This window comes from Plectropomus leopardus, chromosome 9 (assembly GCF_026936395.1).
Source record: "Plectropomus leopardus strain MGB_pleo_1.0 chromosome 9, ASM2693639v1, whole genome shotgun sequence".
In the NCBI taxonomy this organism is placed as follows: domain Eukaryota; kingdom Metazoa; phylum Chordata; class Actinopteri; order Perciformes; family Serranidae; genus Plectropomus; species Plectropomus leopardus.
In genome coordinates, this window is record NC_142184.1 from 18,876,415 (window position 1) to 18,893,960 (window position 17,546).

At 39.4% G+C, this 17,546-nt stretch overlaps 1 protein-coding gene and 1 long non-coding RNA gene across 2 annotated transcripts in view; one reads left to right on the forward strand and one right to left on the reverse strand.

Moving 5' to 3' along the window:
- LOC121947294 (chemokine-like protein TAFA-2) overlaps window positions 1-17,546 on the forward strand; it is a 105,214-nt gene that overhangs the window by 53,576 nt on the left and 34,092 nt on the right. The gene's annotated exons all lie outside the window — the stretch shown is intronic.
- The window catches only part of LOC148188724 (uncharacterized), a 232,205-nt gene that overhangs the window by 2,619 nt on the left and 212,040 nt on the right, over window positions 1-17,546 (reverse strand). The window contains exons 4-5 of the long non-coding RNA XR_015777503.1: window positions 6,337-6,402; window positions 6,038-6,083 (exon numbers count right to left, since the gene is read on the reverse strand). This is a non-coding gene — a long non-coding RNA (uncharacterized LOC148188724). The remainder of the gene's footprint in view (window positions 1-6,037; window positions 6,084-6,336; window positions 6,403-17,546) is intronic.

Below are 17,546 nucleotides of genomic sequence, written 5' to 3' on the forward strand. Positions count from 1 at the left end.
TTCAAGCACTGCTGTGAAGAACTGTAAGCCAGCTGGTCTTTGGTATAAAATGCACTTTTTCTCTGTGTCACAATAGCGTTGTATTTCCACTATTACATATATGCTCAGTAATTCCCGAATTCATGCACTGCCAGCAAATTTGTCTGTGTTTTCTTCAGTATGAGCTGTTGTTTTTGTTTTGTGCTGTTTCTGCGGTTTACATGGCTAACAGGTCTTTAAAAATGGTAATTGCTGGTGCTGCACTGGCTGTGTTCAACCAGTGAATGTACATGAATGTCACTCATGGTTCCTCTTGTGCTGGGAGAGTACCCACTCTGAACTGGGACCTAAAAAAGTCCCTTAAAAATGGTGCTCCAAGAACTACCATCATTCCTTGGTCTTGCGGTATGGACACAAGAACAAAGGGGGGTTCTTAGAACAGTGACACAGTTCCTCCAGTCCAAATATGCCCCTCGCTACATGAAGTGCTATCAAGACTAGACTAAATTCCATATTCATGAAACTTACACTCAGTGTCCACATTATTTGGTACACTGGATTGAGTCTGATGCAGTCAAATACAATTGTTCTTTGTCTTTTTAATGTTGGCTACCGTGTAATGCTTTTTTTTAACACTATCATAGAGATGTTATTTGAACAGTATTTTTTAACATGTATGTAAATAGGGAGGACAGAAAAATAGAAACACCTCTCAAACTCATGTAGCTTATATCCATTTATTGTAAATTAAGAAAAGAAGTTTGAATTAAATCCGTTTTGGGGGCCAGTGGAGGTGTGATTACATTTCACTAAAATAAATTTTAAATATTTTATGATCTATTTAATGTCTGTGGGGGTGAATAAAAATCAATCTGTCTATTGATAAATTAAAAAAAACCCACGTCCATAAAATAGGCTCCAAAGATGTAGATCTTTGGGGCCAAAGACTAGCTGTGTTACAGACATGGTCAGTAAGCCAGCAAATTTTATTTAAACCTTGCTCCTCCAGGCTCATGAAGCAAAAAAAAGAGAAAAAAACGCCCCAAAAAACAGGAAAAACATGGGATGGGACATGACTAACATGCTAAAATCCTTATCTCACCAAAATAAGTAATGGACGATGACGAAATCACCTGAGGTAACAACCAAGAAGTGATGATAGTGGATCTTGTCTTTGGTTTGACTACGTATGAAAGGCAGTGATGGCTTGAAAATGTTAAGCTCTGCCTTTGGCTTTCATGTTGTGATAAAGTGGCGTGCGCCAGCTGCCCTTCATCTGAACTGGCTGTCTTTGTTATTGTTGTTACTGCGTGTCTTACATCACTAATGTCAAAGATATCTATACTGCAGTCGGTGTATTGTGTCTCAACATCTGCCGTGTGCGGAGGTTCCATTAGCGGACGACTGAAAATGAAAATGATTGATGAGTCTGAGTTTCTCCTTTAATTCTTTCAAAAAGAATGCAGCTTCTCAGACAGTTTGTGAGTGAGTCCTTTGGCCTTCTTTGCGGAAATGTTATCACTTCTCAGAGACTACAAGGTTTTTTGTGTGAGTTTATGTGTGTACAGTAAGTGTGTGTGTCCTTGCTGTAATACGAGTACCTATAACCATGGCTCTTTGTGTGTGTGCTGTTTCTGTTTGTGTGTAAGATTGACTCTGCCGGCTGCCAGGCATTATCTCCTCCTCTCAAAGAGATTTTTGACAAGGCAAGGGCAAACATTTTCATAAATGGGAGAGTGGTGAAAAGACAGAAAGAGGACGGAGATGCTCTCTTATTGTGGAGCATCACTGGGCTTTCAGCGAAGTGCTGAGGTCTGCACAGCTCAACAAAAACACTAACACCATCGGGTGAAGGCACATGAATGGCAAAGTCACAAGATAAGAAGTCGAGCAGTCTTGGCTGTGTCGTTGAAGATTCTGTCATTGTTATTTCATTGTACTATCCTCTAAAATAGTGGCAGTAATGGTGGCGTCAGTATTTTAGTCTAACACCATTGTAAGTGTGCGTGTGTGTGTGTGTGTGTGGATTGGGCATGTGTACCGCCTGTGTGCTCCTGTTAATGAGTGATTGATTGTAGAATAAGTTGTAATCAGGGAGTTTAAGCGTTATCCAGTTGCAGGTTTGTCTGAGTGGGGAAAATTAGACAAGTAATCAGATAATTGCTAAATACAATCCCTTAGGTCACTACGAGGTTGATGCTCTCACACATACAGTACACACACATACTGCCTCTGTGTCTTACCCACATAGACATACACACATACTGTAGTTTGCATATAAAGAACATTTGAATCAATTTTTACTGTGCTGAGGAAATGGCTCGACACATTAAATTCAGCTCTAACGAAAATGGCAGCCTACTGCATGATGGTTGCTGCAATTACATCCTCTTTTCCTGCATGCATCTTAAAAGGCATACAATGCAGGCTTTTTGGAAAAGAAACAATGTATAGACTCAGAAAAAAATCTATCAACAATTATAACCCACTAGAAGTGTGTGGTGGTGTATTTATTTGCAGAGACTAAGCCCTATGCCTGTATTTTCATATTCTTATTTTGCTGTGCATGTTTCTTGGCTGCAACGTTTTGGGCAACAGTGTGTAGGCCGCAGACGATAACCGTGCACAGGTAAGGTAGAGACTTTATAAAAATGTAGTGACCAGGTGATAGCAACATACATCCAAGAGGAAGCCAGAAAAATGCAAATATAGTGAGGCAAAGAGCCAAATGGACAAAATTTGTCCAAAACAACAGTGAATCTGGGGTTGGCTGTCAATTTTGGTGGTAACTACTGAAAGAGAGGGTGAGGATGAAGAGTGCTGCAGTTTTGACCTGTGTTTCTGAGTTTTGTTTATTCAGGTATAGCATAGCAGGTAACACCTTGTAACACACCCAGTGTGTGAATGGGTGAATGTAACATGTAGTATAAAAGCGCTTTGAGGGGCTGGAAGACTAGAGAGGCGCTGTGCACATGTATTTAACACATGTCCGCCCCTGTAGCAATTCATGAGACTTTTGCAGCTGCAGGTGTCTACTTGACAGAAGACATCAATCTGAGTTTGGTTTGTGTTTGTTGACCAGGTGTTGTCTCTGTACAAGAGGTGAAGCCATGTGAGTCGAGGTCTGCTTTAGCTAACGCTAATTTTTTTTTCTTTCCATTTCGCCCTGCCCAAATGTGTGTATGTGTGTTCTTGCCACCAGCTCAAGAGAGAGCATGTGCTGACAAGACAACTGTGACGACCTTAGGAGGAAAGTCGAGGAAGCTGAGAAGTGGCAAAAGAAGCCTCAGCATGTGTGTGCGTACGCGTGCATGCGTTTGTTTGAATGTGTGCGCATGCTTGCCCAGCTTCTGCTCACCTTTTATTCTCCAGATTTTTATCTCTCAAGCCAGAACAGAAAAAGATGCCTCTTCTTTGCCATCGGTGCCTCTCCATCTGTTAAACCATCCATCCTCCTGTCTTTTTCTCTTATTCACATGCTTTATCATACACATCACTACAGGACTGTGTGAAAATTGCAGGCTTTATACTCAGACCACAGAGCTCTAACACTCTTAGTGGACTACAGATTTCCTGCAATGAAGAGATCTTATTTGCAGATAAAGTCTTAGCCTTGGTTAAAACGTTTCACTGGCTTTGCCAATAGTCTCAAAGAAATGGCTTGGCTTGGATTTTGAAGTAAAGCGTAACGGCGATTATGCTGATCACTTCACCACACACTGTCGAGTCATTGATTCTCAGTCTATAGGCTGCAATCTCCATACATCACCACTGATTAGAGATTACCAAGAATTTAACTTAGTCTGAAAGGCATTCTTTCTGCCAAGAAGGGGGAATAGAGACGTAAGGACAAAGATATGTGTAGGCATGCTAAGATGCATGTGCTAAACCACTCTCACACACTCAGAGAGACATGAGTATTCAGCCAGGAACACACACATGCCTGCAGTAAATGCACAAGGAAAGAAACACACAAACACGTGCACACATGCATACATGCATGCACACTCAAAGAGGCTCTCTAATGTGATGTGTGGAGACAGGCTGTCTGCCCTCCTTAAAGGCTGCTCCACGGTAAAACTGCACTCCATGCTCAGCCTACAACACGCCTCCATATGGCTTGTGAAAAATTCAAGCTGAAAATTACAAATGTGAAATTTTTCATGCCGACAAACATCCCAGCATTTCCTACCACTTTTAATTCACTGGTCAAGAGATGCAGAGAGTGTTTTTAGGTGTGTGTGTGTGTGTGTGTGTGTGTGTGTGTGTGAGAGAGAGAGAGAGAGAGAAGGAGAGAGACACCAAATGATTGAAATCAATGAATTATATATGGATAATCAATATAGCAAATTACAGCTATTGCAATTCTTCATAGATAAACCAACTCAGTATCCCGAGGAATTCCGTTCATATTGCACCTCACAATTTATGTCAAATTAATATTTTGTGTGAAGCAGAGAGCTCTTTATGTAGCAAGGCAGAAAGTAAGGGTGAGCGATAGGTGTGTAGCACATCCAAGTTTCATTCAAGACACTGGAGTTAATTAATGTTTACTGTTCTATTAATGGAAATAAAATTAAAAAGATAATATTCCCACATCCAACTCTCTCAGATGTGTTGGAAAGTATCACTTGTGTGAGTATTTTACAAAAATACTCTTGACGAAGGTCCAGAGGAACTGGAATATTAGAATAACCAATAAATTGTGACACTGAACAAGATTAGTGTGCGGGATCTTTTTTTTTCTCAAGACTTTCTACTAATAGTAACCATCATCTTTTGGGAAACAGAATCACAATATTGACAAAAGTGAAGAGAAAACATTGATGTTTTTGTCATGACAGATGGGATAAAATAGCACTGAATTGTCATGTTTAATTTTGCAGTACTGAGGATGAGCGTTTTCTCTCTTTTGCTGCAGAACAATTTCAATTGTTCTGCTTTTTTTTGTCAATTTAGCATTTTACCATTTCATGGCTGTGACATTTGAATATTGACACACATCCTTATGTTACTGAGTGTTTGTGTGTGCTTAAAAATGGTCAGACTCTGCATGCTGATAATACACACTATTTCATCTCAAAGGTGTCTATTGCTCATCATCAGGCAGTCAATTCATACAGTCTAATATGTCATTGATTCCATGATTTAAAAACAAGTATTTGTTGCCTTCAGACAATATAAAGATCAGTGATTGCTATTCACACAACAAAGTATTCATATGAACAAATAGAGCAGAAACTGGCGTTACTGAGTTTCATAAACCTCCATATAATATGAAGAGCACAACAAGTCCCAGTAAAATGGCAGTTAGAGCAGAAGTCAAGCGGAGTACAATGGAGAGAGGGATTTGATTTGGTCAGTTTAAATGGGTGTGACATTGACAACATGGAGTCTTTTTGAAACAACATTTGTCACGGGATACCACCTGCTATTGCATTTCAGGGGACATTTTGCCACCAGCTATCAAAACACAAACACCTTAGACCCATAATATCTCTGCTAGCTACCACAAACCACAAGCTAACAATGTCAAGTGGTGTTTTATAAAAAGGCCTTTTGGCTCTTTAGTTATGAAGCAAACACATATACACACTTAGATGTGCAGACCCAATTAGGCGGAGATATAAAGTACCAACCACGTGTTGGATTTTACAGTGGCAATATGTTACCTAGGTTGTTGTATTTGCGACAGAGTTCAAGGTCAAAAAGAAAGTTATCAAAAACATGGATAGTGCAGTCAAAGTTCTGACTCATGACAACAAGCACCTGAGGGCAGAAGAGCTGTCCATTTCACTGTCATGTTGAAATGACCACAGACGTTTTCAGCCTTTTTTACCACAATAAATCGTGACAACTTCACTCCCCTTTGATATAGAGGCAAGATATTATAGTCAATAAGAGAGAACAGAGCAGCAATACTGAGCAAAAAACAACACCCTGACCCAAAAACTGGCCATCTACAAACGCACACAATTAACAGTTAACAACCTTTTAAACAGGGGCACGGCAGCCCAGCAGATACCCCAAAACCCCTTGAAAAGGCACTTGTACTCACCAGTTTGAATGGTTCTGACTCTGACTCCGAATGGTTAGGCCTGCAACTGAAAATATGTAAATATTAGTTATCTAATGCTAGGAACTGACAGCATTTACTAGGCTGTTAGTTAGCTTACCATAATTATTCATGGAGACTTTAATTTAGTAGTAGCCCATAACTTAACCTACATAATACATGTATGCCTTGTCTTAAAATCTACATCTTACACAAAAAACCTAATTCTACAATTACACAATACCTAATGCTAATGACTATTTAAACCAATGTTATCTAACCAGCTCATAAGCTTAGCTTACCTGCTGCATGTTTGTTGACACACTCAGGGCAGCGGCGAAGGGGCTTACCCGTGGGCTAGTGACTGTCTGTTGAAAAAAACAAAAATCAAATTTATAGAGGTTTGCAACCTTCTCCTCCTGTTCTTTTCTCATCTGTCCTTTCTTGCAATGGCCTGACTGCTCACGTGGCTTGCATAGGTGTGCTCAGCTTGTCAGTGTTGATAGATTTTGTGTTTCATCTAGCCAGAGTCTTGACATCTTGTCAACTCAATTTGGGGACTTAAGATTGAACAGCAACAACTTTCACATATTACCACATTCACATTGTATCTGTATGACATAAACACCAAATAAAATAAGAAAATGTTCATTTGATTAAATACTTTTCAGTAGTGAATTCTAAGTTGTTAATAATATGCTATATGTAGAATAATCCAATTTTTTTTTTTTTTTTGTTAAAGTTTGCTTGGTACTGATTTTTTTTTTTATTTTACACACCATGACAGAGATGACTTTGCATATTTGAGTGTATATATACCAAATGGAATACTTCTATCCTTGTTGAGAAATCATTTTGAAAACTGGTCTATTCTCTGTCAGGTGAGGCCCGCTAATGTCATGGGCCCTAAAATGCAAGGGCCCCCAGTGTAGCAGCACTCTGCACTGCCTATACTTATGCCCCTGCATTATGTGCATGCAGTGGCACTCTTGGCTGGTCCTAAAGGCCCCCCAGGGCAATGTTTTGCTGATGATAATTCGGTATTTTTACTTATTAAGTAGTATTTCCAATGAGGGATGAGTATGGAGTATTTTTTCCATTGTTTGATTGGTACTTTTACATAAGTCAAGGCTCCGAATAATTGTCTTACCACTACTTTAATGGTTTATAGTCATTTCTCAAACACTGATATGCTGTACACTTACAGTACCTTTTCACAGCAATTTACATTAATACCAAAGATACATCAAGATATGGAATAGAGAGAAATGCAGCAGACACAATGATGGGAGATTGTGCATATTGAGGGTAAGGACAGAGGGTGGCATATGCTTCAGATTGTGAAGCTACTTGAGGCAAATTTGTAATATTGGGCTGTATAAATAAAACTGATCTGACTTGATGAAGGTTGAAGGTGGTTTTAACACCTCCTGTAATCCAAACAGATTGTGGCAAGTTAAAAAATTACCATTTTGCTCATAGCAAAACTTTTCTCATCATCCAATTAAAAAAACATCACATTGTGTAACACTGGTCTCCACTGTAGTTGTGATGATCTTTGTCCCATTGCCTTCCAGCAACCAAGAAACCTGTTAATTATGATTTGCCCATTTGTTCATCATTATGGGTGTTATACAGCAACTGACTCCCCTCTTTTCTCCCTCGCTCCACTTCAGTTGGTGTTGACAAATTCCAAGGAACTACATTTGCATAAACTCACCTTCGCCAATCAGCGTGTCCTTGGTAACGCATGTGTTGTTTTAACCATGATGTATTCCAGTATTAAGGTGCCAGGAGTGTGTTTGATAACTGGCTACAAGCACTCTGGCCTTTTTTAGTCTATCACTGGATAATCTTCTGTGTTTATTGCTACTCAGACATGTTTCCATTGCATATTCAAGGGATGTGGAAATAAGGAATATATTCTCTAATGTCTGTCAAGCAGATTGCCTGTTTGTTAAAATATTGAACACCAGGATCACAAAGCAGTCAAAGTGGCTTTTCAAATGGGGGGTGGGGGGGTGTTTATAGCTGTTATTTTCCACCAAGTGCGGAAAATGAATATCTATGAAAGCAGAAAGGTGATGCCAGACAGCGAGATGCACTCTGCTAGGAGTCAGTGTGATTCATGGCCTATGCCTGAAGAACCAGGTCGACAGAAAAACAAAAACAGACTGCGAGGGTGTGAAGGACTAGCCATGTGCTGTGAATATATCTAAATATATGTCTTCTGCGTTTGCCATTCATGTGTGTGTTTCACTGCAGTGAACCATCACCTGGGCAGCCAGGCTAGACAATACATACGGTGTATTCAGATTTACAATGCCTTAAAGTCCAGGACCCAAAGAATGTTATATAAGGAAATGGGTGACTTTTTTTTTTTTTAAATCCATTATTATACATATCTCGAAATCTATATACTACTTTAGATTACTAATATACTAAAATATTAACTGAACTATAGTTGACATTTTGTTCAATAAAGAAGTTACTGTCATAATAAAGTTAAAGAAAATTTTTCTATAATAAAATGACATCAGAATGCTGTTTAAATATAGTTAAATAATCTGCTGTTTCAATTAAATAAATCAAAGCAGAACCATTGGTGCTGTTTATTCTGAAGCACCCATCTTGTCTCGGGCCAGAAGTGTTGATGTTTTCGTGGACATGAACAATTCAAATTTTGTGATCTGATGATGGCACAAGTCACAGGATCACAAAAGTTACTGCAAGTCGTCCTAGTACCTCTTACAAGGCAAATGAGTGAGCAAGCGAGGGTGAGGGAACATCAGATTATTTCATTTTTTTCCCATGAAGATGTCCTCACCTGCTCTGTGCGTCGGTCAACGGACTTAGGGACTTATTGCTTGTTTGAAAAACTGCTTGCCCTGGCTCTATTTTGACAAAGCTTTGCACACCTACAGCCTATTTTCAGAGCAACAACAAGCCATTGCTTAGGCTCGCTCAGGGCTCGATAGGCTTGCTGAATGTTTTTGTCGCTCATAGTATATCTGCACACTTTGCTGTGCTACGTCCACCAGACTTTGCCTGCTCGCTGTATGTTAGGAGGCGAATGAAGCTGTGGAGACATTTCACTCAAAACAAAAAACGTCAATGTTATCATTGTGTTGGACGAAAAGACGGGAGCACCAAAGTCAGTAGGATTAATCATCTTAGAATCCCGAATGTGATTTCAGGGCAATCCATCTAGTAGATATTGAGACATTTCACAGAATAAGTGAAAACTTTGACTTTCTGTTGGTAGAAGATGAAAAGTCAAGGGATCAGGTTATTACAGTTCATCCTGCAGAGAATATCAGTGTCTGTACCAAACTGCATGTACTTCAAGAAACCTACCATTAGAGCAAACAATACAGACAATATTTCAGTCAGAAACCCGCCATTACAACATCTTACTGACAAACACAACCACACACAAACCGAGAATGATCCTGAAGAAGATGCAGAAGAAAGGAGTCGCACCATGCACCCACACAAACATTTAAGAGTGAACAAAAAAACCTTTAAAGTATGTGTCTGGGTGCTAAGGCCACTGTCTCATTATGTGTTTGCACTAACTGGTGTAAATTGAGAGTTTCCTCTGGCTGCACGGTAAGATTACCTCATTGGGGCCCTCTCATTGCATTCATTAGTGCTAATCGTTACCTGTTAGCTCACCAGCCAACCTCGTATAGACCCCGCCTGGTACATCTGCATGGTTTCTTAAGCAAAACTTAAGCCCTTATTGACTCTCTGCCTTTGGCTAAGCCACTATGTGAAACTGGGATGGTCGACAAGTCATGTGGATTAACATTTTGGCAAGAGAGCTACAGGGAGACACATTTAAAACAGTAATGACTAATTAGGCTTGATTGCAGTTTTTTTTTTTACAAGTCATAAAGTAATTCACTTTCCATCCAATCAATGTATCTTTTGGTTTCTGAGTTTCAAAGTCTCTCTTCATCCTTGTTGCGCTACCACTTCATTCCTCTCTTTTGCCCTCTGTTTCATATTCTCTCTTTCCTCCTCTTCCCAACTTTTACTTTATTTCACAGCTATTAAACCAGGAAATTTCAATCAGGTAGCACAGCGTGAATTTCTGCAGGGGCAGGAGAGAAAGAGTGAACTTTTATTTAATGCAGCCGTTCCTTCTTTTCTCCTCTCCACCTCCATCTCGACTCTCTTTTCTTCCGAAGCTGAACTCAGCCTTGGCTCTTTATAGTTTATGATTCAATTTCCAATTTGTCCTCCAGAGGTATTTGCCTGGTGGGTGGCGCAGCAGTTTTGTTCTTATGTGTTTGTACAATACTCACCTTTGGTATTCATAGGAACACAGTTTTACGGAAACATCCGTTTGAATTTTCAGTTCTGTGGCTGCAATTCTTTTGGCTTTATTTTACATGAAAGTCACATGGAGATGGAAATCACTCTTTCAAGTAAAGTCTTAGCAAGCCAGGAGAGATGAAACATGTATATCAATAACATACCATTTCCTGTTATTAGAGTCAAGGATGACCAGAGGAGCTTTCTTTGGGGCTTGAAGGTTGTTGGTTCATTACACCCCTCAGAAAGAAAACTATATTGTTGTCTTTACTCTACTAAGTATTGTAAGAATACTCTGACAACCAATGTAGCCCTGACCTTACCTATACATGCCCCAGAGGAGCAGTATGTGAGAACACAAATGTCCGAAATTAGTTGGACAAGGCACTTAACAGATTTGACCCAGCCAGCTCCCGAGTACAAAGTCTGTGTAACATCTGACTGACCTCTTCAATGAAGTAGGTCACTGACTGGAGAAATCACAGCAACCAAGTGAGCATGTTGATGATATTTCTATCATGCAACTAGAGTGAAAGCAGAGAAAACAAATATGCAAGAATGAAGAAGAAAGGTCATCTACACAGGAAGCTGCTAAAATATCTTTGAGATGACAAGATTCAGGAGCTGTTGTTGGAAGACTCTTTGCTGATATTGTCAGACAAATTCAAAACATACTATTTGCAGCATATCCTGCTTTCTGCATGCCCATTCTCACTCTGAACTCGCCAAATACTCCCCACTCTGCCAGTGCTTTCAGCATAAGAGCGTGACGCCAAAAGCCACCTTTTGTATCCAAGCGGAACATGGCTCAATGGCGTCAGATTAGAACGGGTGGCGTTGTTATTTTACGACAGCAGATGGCTGGACGGCACCAGGCATGCTGCTATGTACATGTGTAAAAAGCACATCTCCAGCCAAAATTCACACCAAATTTCCCTCACACAGGTTATGTTTTTGTCTACCTTTTTTATGAAAATTTTCAGTTAATACATAAGTGAAAATACCTGAGTGAAAACACCAAAAATGTAAAAAAAAATTCTGCGCCTGAGGGATGTGGTAAAGCTGGTGTATCAATCAAAGGTAAACATTACTAAGGGCAATGTAAAGAGATTCAGCAAATAACTTATGAAGTACAGTCGTGGCATATCGTTATTGCATAGGTCACTGCAAACACTTGTCATCGTTGCTGGATGGCTGTTCATGCACTTCTGTATGCACACAGGGCTGTTAACAGGACTCTTCTACGAGCACAGAGCTGTAATATTAGTTGTTCAAAACTCTCTATTTCCATTATCCACTGTGCTCAGTATTATCATACATCTATTGTTTTCCTTTCGTTTGAGGTTTGACTGGTGCTCTTTCAATAACGTCATATTGTTGTGCTCTCTCTTGCATTGGCACCTGAAGAGAATTCAACTCCAGACTTCCTATATTTGCATAACACTAGTGGATAGAAAAGCACATAAATAAGTATTTTATTCTGCCAATTTTCTGAAGATTCTGTAAAATTTTACACTACATATGAATGGAAACCTAATAACTCTTTTAAAACAAAGTCATTCTATAGTATATATGAAATGTATTCCATTTAATTTTTCTGTGAGCTTTGTCATCCCGTAACTTTTGAGATTAATCATGGCATTTTTCTTTTTCACACTGTTGTAACTTGAATAGGCCTACATGATGCTTGGAAGTAAATTTACTGTTCTAGTATACAGATAATAAACCTGTGAGTCTTTGCGATCAAGAAAGTAGCGAGAGATCTTTTGTTTCATATGCAAAGTCTCAGACATCCTGATATTGATGTGAACAGTATTATCTAAATAAACTGAAAGTTGTTTCATATGTGCCTCAAGGAGCTTTACAGTCTGGGACTTGAGAGGCAAATGGGAAGCACATTACAATATAGAAGACATATACTATGCTCGCATTCACACCTGCAAGTAATTCTATATTCAAAATCACCTCATCTCCATAATTTTGGTCTGTAAGGAGAAACCAGAGCACAAGAGAGCACTCCACAAAAAACTGTCAAGGTATATATTGAGTGAGTTATTGTTTATTATTTGTGTAGTTATATATTACCACTAGAAAAAATGACTCCTTGAATGTTATTGTATAATTTGCATAAGCACATCAAAGCCTTTTGCTTTGCCTCCTTGGGGTCTGTTTGACCCCATTTTGCTCCCCTTTCATTCCCCATATACACAGTTTCTGACTCACAGTCTCAGGAGATTCTACAAATGACCAGATGTTTGGCGAGGAAACAAAAGGCTGGATGTTACCTTTTGAACCATTTAAGATATTTGAGACTGGCTTTCAGGAGAGCCACGGATCCATCCAAAGCTTTTGTTTTCACCACCATGTGTATAATTGTACCCAGGAATAATTTGGACGGATTAGTGTATCATAACCTAGCAACAACATTCTCTACCTATAGCTTCTTTTGTTGCATGTTTGTGGTTCCCAAGAGTTGCCTGTCTTCTGTTGGCTGTGTCTAAAGCAGAATAGCCCCTTTCCACAGTTTTCCCTGTAGAGCTGGCACGCTTGAAGCTATGTGAATAATGAATGGAACATGCTTATCCTATATAGGCGCCTCACATATATATATATATATATATATATATATATATATATATATATATATATATATATATATATATATATATGTCAACAGGAAAAATGTAGTCACACAAGTTCATACTTTCATTTTCCAAGACAATCCATTTGAAGCAGACATGTAGGAGTGTTTCAATTTGGTTGATGCAGAAACCGTCACTGTTAGCAAATAGCCACCAGTGTAGGAGCAATTTGTAAAATAGAAGAGGATGGTGTTTTTACACTTGTGCTGAAACATAAGGTTACCAAATTTGTACCAATAGAGGGCTGAATCAGCCCATTTTCACTCCCCACTGGAAGATGGACAACATGTCTCCACTTACACCTACTGCGCAAAGATGAAGCCATAATATCCTGGATATAGCCGCTACCATCTTGTGCTGTTGATGTTATTGAGCCAGATTCTGCCAGTGGCCATCTCAAGTTCCCACCCATACATCCATCCAGCCAATCATGAGTAGCTCCATTGATCGCGAGCACACCAGTTGGCACACAGAGATGACAATCATAACGTCAAATCCCTGTTTTATAACTAAATTAAAGCCAAACTTAGAAATGAAGACTTGAACATACATCAGGGTGATTAGAAATGCCTAAAATGACAGAAATCATCTTTGGGAAAAATGTATTTGATATGTACTTTGATGTTTTAGTTTGGCCCATGTCCCATTCACTAAAATGAAGGGAACAGGTTTTATGACCTAAACTGCAGCCAGCCATCATGGAGGGATAAAAATGTTTTGGCTTCACTTTTGGGGAGCTGTCATGTGGTCCATCCTTATATACAGTCTATGATCCCAACTCATCAAATACTGCAGTAGTATCGGCGTCAGAGCCAAACGCAAACAGGTACCTTTTGCATTGGTATGATACGCCCATAGCATTTAGCAGTATCACGCTGATTGGTGCATCATTTCAGGTTGTGACAGCAGCCACACAGCGAGATTATCATCTCAAATTTCTGACAGTATCAGAATTTTATCCCAGGCTGTCTTTGATTGTACGACTGCGACAACAGCCATCCTTGAACCTTTCACAGTATGCGACACAGGACCACAGTTTTAGAGGCACGACTAGAAGATATCACCATGTTTCTTTCAAAATGGTTATCTTTTGGCTGTGATGCCCAAAATCGCACAGTGTATACTGGGTTTAAGGAGGGCAGAAGGTGAGGTGGATGGGTCAAACAAACGTCAGACTGTTACCCAGGAGCCCACAGCCCAAGTCAAACCATGATATTTTTCTCTGCACCTGACAATGTGCTTTTGTTGCCAAAACCTAAGGAAATAGACCTAAAAACAAACTGTTTTTTTCTACATTGTAAGTTTATTTTGAAAAAGACTATGCATGTAACGAGCAGAAACTGCACATTTCCGATGTGAACCAAATTGTATTTTGAAAGGACACAATGCAGGTATCAAGCATAAATTGAGACACCATCCCAGAACATCCAAAACAGACTCAGGAGGGTAACTACCACGTCAAATTCAGACATTTAGGTCCACTGATGAAGCTACTTTGTTTGGTGAGTTGGGATGAGAACGTGTTGGCTGAATACACAGCTCAGTCACAAAAATTGGCACCAGTTGTGATTGCTTCAGTAAAAATATGATTGGGGGGAAATTTGACTATTAGTTTAAGCATTGTTACCATTGCCAGAGTGTGGTCTCAAATGAGGAAGTATTTTCATGGATTAACAGTGCCTTTATTGTGGTCGGTTTAACGCTTATGTTGATATAGTAAACAGTATGCATATGATTGTGCTTCTGTGAGCGTGCACTATAGAGAGCAGCTTTAGTATTCTTTACAGCAGTTCCAGAGCCATGCACTGATGGATGGGGTGCTCTTTACTTTACTGATGTCCTGTGATCAATGCTGATGCAAGGGAGGAGAGTGTGGGAGAGAGAGAGGCTGAGGAAGAGAGGGAGAGAGAGGTAATGTGCTGCCTCTGCAAATCTCTCTCACACTCTCTTTCACCGTCTCCCTCTCTCTGCCAGTCTTTTTGCATTAATCCTCTCCTCTCTCGGTGAGTTTCCCACTCTGTTGATCCTGCCAGTATCTGCATATGCTGCACTCTCACCAACATCATCGCCTTAACTGATATGACACAGTGTTTCCTTGCATAGCATATGCTGCACAGGGCAACTTTCAGCAGATTACTAGATTAAAGATTAAGCACAGAAAAGTTGAGTGTGTGAGAAAGTTGTGTTTATGAGCATCCCTTCCAGCGCAGGTCTTTAAAGAGGACACAAACATGTTTGTCTAACTGTCCGGCCTGGCCTCTCATGTTGCCTAAATGTGGTTAAGAGGCTTTTATTTTTAGTCTTTTGCTGTTGTGAGTTAAATAAAACAGCAGTAATGCAGCTTCCCTAATCCTCTCACGCAACTAATCCTAGCAGAACACCACTGTAAATACTCTGTGGGCTGCATTAAAGCACAAATCACTCAATCCCTCACTGAGCGTTTTATGCTTATTTTGGTTCAGATTAATAGAAATTCTTCTATTTTTCATCTACGAGAGAGATGTCCCGGAAATAACTGGGCTGCCTCCTGGACTTTTGATTTTCTGTGAGGCTTTTGTGTGTGTTTGTGAATTTTTAAGTATCTTTGTACTAAAGTGCGCTTTAGCCAGCACATACAGTATTCGCTGTGAGAATAAAATGAGACTCTGTGAGCTTGAGATACACTGGCAGTCACAGAAATGGATTTGAGACAACCTGTACAGTTCCCACTTTACATGGAGGTCACAATATTGTAGATGCTATTCATTTAAGGATATCGTGGGCTGCTTCAAACTATACGATGTATCATAAAGAAGGAAGATCACAAAGCAGCTGTGGTCTGCCCTTCTGATTCTCACTTGATTTCTACTAATTTATTTTTTTTCTAATTTATCTGTTTTTTGTATTGCACTTACGTGAACCGTAGCTCCTTTACCTTCTCTTTAGCATGTTGAACAGTGGACTTTCTCTCTCTCTACCAACAAGCATTCTCTTTATTATCCTACAAGCCAAACAAATACTGCCCTGATATACCAAAGCAGGGTGAATTTCTCCTTGACTCAGCGACATTTATTTGGTCTCAACTTCAGTTGTGTGCCAACTGTGTACATAAATGTAATTACAAGGACATCTAAGTGCAAGGTAACCCAATTAATCGTGGAATGCCTCCTTGACAATTAAGAAAAAGTTGCTTTTTCAATATTTTAATTAACTAATTGCTGTCGTGGAATTTAAATCACATATGCTGCGTGAAATGATTAAAAAATTACTATTTACAAAACCTGCCAGGGTTTGGCACAGTTGCTTTTAGTTGATGCTCACACATGTACACACACCCACACCCACACACCCACACACCCACACACACAAACACACAAATGATCTAGAGATCCCATAACACTGACTTTGTTTACCTGCACCAAATACTACTGTTTTTGCCCTTATACTGCAAAAGGCAAGACAAGGCAGATTCATTTAGGCACATTTCACACCTAAGCCAAAGTGCTTCACAGATTAATCAAGTCAAAGTCCATTGTAGCTCTATCACAAAGCATGCCCCAAAGGGCTGACCAAATAATACATTCAATTTCAATTTCAATTTGATCTCAAAAGTTCAATGTCACAAATCATAATTAGCCTCACAGGGCTTTACAACACATGACTATATTCCCAGAGCTGTTTATATGGCCAATGAAAACAATTTAACTAATACTCTTATTATTTGCCCCAACATGTCATTTAATATGTCAAATTACAGAAAAGTAGATGGCTGAAGCAAAATGGCATAATTTCTGAATGGCCATAAATAGATTTTTTTTTAAGCTTTCCACTAGCGGTGTCCCACTTTCATTCCCTAAAAACCCTTGCAATGTTGTGACATTTGTGCATATCCAAAACAAATCAAACAGACAGACAAAAAACAGCTTATAGCTGAGTCTTCCATGATGTTTAGGTGTGTTTCTCTGTCTGACCATAATTCTGACTTTTTCTTTTGGAAACGTATTTTCATCCCATACTTGTGTACTGCAGACAGACAAGAGGCAGTGTATCACAAACTGCAGTAAAAACCTCATTTCAGAGGCATTTTCCCAGTGCACTGTACACATGCCCAAAAAATGCTGTTTAAAACCCAAATAACACCAGCATTTCTCACATCTTAACTGGAAAATGTTTAAATTGGATAAAGGCCTAATTTGGACTATCCAATCGGAGTATGCTGTTTACACAACTAATATCTCTTCAGAATATTGTCCCTCTTGTATGTAAATAGGATGTGGCCAGGGGAGGAGTAAGGATCAACATACAGCAGATTGCACACACACGCACACACACAGATAAATATGTATGCAACGCAGCCCACAGCTTTCCTTGAATCCACTGAAGCTTAAACATTGAATCTAATGTTTGCAGATTGTACCTTACTGAAAAATAATACAAATGCTGTTGTTAAGAAAACTGGAGAAACTGTGAAATGTTTATCAAATAAATAAGTGCTTTAGTATTTTTTCTCCTCAAAATGAAACTCTGCCGCTGAGTTCTTTAATATCTCCCCTTGTGGGTCTGAAGTG